Consider the following 2,344-nt stretch of genomic DNA (forward strand, 5'->3'; position numbering starts at 1 on the left):
GTTTGTTTTTATCTAATTCGATCAAAATCTTATGCATTATTAGCGGCCCGGGTCACATAATGTCCGGAAAAGAGTTCGATTTTATGTCATGTCACGATTAGTTTATTTAGCAATCTACTGTACCTCTTCCCGTTTGTTTGGGCTGTCTGACGTTGCAAATAAGGGCCCTCATTGATGGGGGATTTTTGTGGTAAAAGCTAAATATTTTGATTTTGAAGATAACGAAAATTGAGCGCTATTTTCAGCCACCCTCGCTTGTTTCGGGCAATATTCAAAGACATGCACTTGATGTATGCAAGATAAACCTCTTTGCTAGTGAAAATATTCGTATCTGTTGACACGGATGTCGATTACGACGGCATTATCAACAAAACATGCAACTTTAATGGTCAGATTCACTGAACCTTGATTGTTCTCTGGTGCTTAGTTCAAACTTTGCCACCATGGAATTTAGACGACTCCCTCCTCGGGTTTCTCCACATGATTAGAGGCCTATATTACAAACGCATTATAATTCACTATTAAGGAATCGGCCCAATCGGCCCTTTATTTGTAGAGGCTGAGTCACAAAGCGCACTCTGAAGTGTAGAACGTGAACCATATTTGTGCAGCGAAAGACGGCTATTATCCGTTTTATAGGTGTCACATTAACCTCCCTATACGAGTGCTTGTACCTTCATGCAACTCAAACCAATGACTAGGAAAACTAAGGAATGCCTCCGCCAACGTTTCATTCGTGGTTTTAGCTCCTATTCCCTGTCATTGTTAGTATCATTAGATAAGCCCTAGCTGGAAAGTTTACGGATCTCATCCACGAAGTCAACACGGTCTTGGGTGGATGTCAAAGTAGGCCACACAGGAGCCATGGAATGAAGAGAAATTAAGAACAATGGGGGTCTCGTCAAGACAACTTACAAAGATCAATACTGAGCCTCAATGTGAGCTTGGCAGCAACTCTCGCTTTGCATGGGAAATAAGCGCATAATGCAACATTATAAGGAGTGACAGGTTTAAATCTAGAACTCAACCCTTTCTTGGTGACGGTTTAACACAAATATATCAAATATCATGTAAAGATTGAAAGGTAATAAATATACGAATTACAAACTTTCATTTTGATAGTACTGGGATTCGCATTCCCTGTAGAGGTTAGAAAAGCCCTTGAAAAAACAAACACAAAAAAATACCAAGAGCTGAACAGTTTACGTACGAGCACACGTAGACGGGACCAGGATGCTTTGCCGAATCTCCAGGACATCGAGATATTCTTGTTCCTCTTCTAGCGATAAAACATGGCTCCAAAATACTGATCAGTAGGCTCCGACAAAATATGTTGGATTTTTGGCTCAAATATGTCATTTTTATGTTGCTCAAAACAAGCCAAATATGTTGATTTTATGTTAACCAAAACCGTTTCGGTTTTTTTGTTTTTGTTCCGTTTATTTTCCTAGTATAAAAACTAGGGCTGGCCAAAACTTGCAGATAAATATGGTCTTTATTGACAGCAAATTTGCATAGAAACTCAAACAATTTTACAGAGAAATTTGCAAATAAGCTTTCCAAAACACAGGCAATAACACGTTCGAGAGGGAGGGGGGGGGGGCTATTTTTGCCTTCCATGTCAAGCATACAAGATCACAGATGAAAAGGAACATTATCTTATAATATCTTCAATCACCGTTCATTGAAGAAATAGATTCTTGCCATGTTCATTCTGGCTCCCATCCTGCTTAGTAGACCTTGAAAAGAAAAAACCAGTTGCCATTTTGGCCGGACTTTTTTGTTAGTCGGGAAAAAATGAAAAAAAATGGAGGATATCCGAAAAAGAATACAAAAAACATGGCAATTGCGAAAAAGTCGAGAAAAAGGAAAAAAAAATGTTGGGTATGAACGAAAAATGGTGATGAATTGCGGAAACGTTGCTGCCATGGCCAACAGGTCATTGTGCGACCTATTTATGGCCTTTTTCTGTTGCCAAATCTGTTGCCAAAAAAACAAGCAATTGCATATACTGGTAATCTATTTTGGCTTCATAATTTTATTGACAAGAAATCAAATCTTCTTTATTGCAATGCTTGACATTAGGACACTTTGTAAGTGATTCCGATGTTATGGTTCACCATGCAATTGATTCTTTTCGAGAATCTAGTGCGATTGCTTAGGGAACTTTTGCTCACTTAATGATTCGATTTGTGTCCTATTTGATCCACAACGGAATAAAGTCCTGGTTCTCAAAAGTCATCGTTCTCTTTGTTACGTATTATCATAGGAAGAAAAGAAAAAGGTCAAAAGAATGAAAATGGACAAGAACATTTTTTTGGCCCCAAAATCCCAAAATTTGAAG

Source organism: Tigriopus californicus, chromosome 9, assembly GCF_007210705.1.
Source record: "Tigriopus californicus strain San Diego chromosome 9, Tcal_SD_v2.1, whole genome shotgun sequence".
In the NCBI taxonomy this organism is placed as follows: domain Eukaryota; kingdom Metazoa; phylum Arthropoda; class Copepoda; order Harpacticoida; family Harpacticidae; genus Tigriopus; species Tigriopus californicus.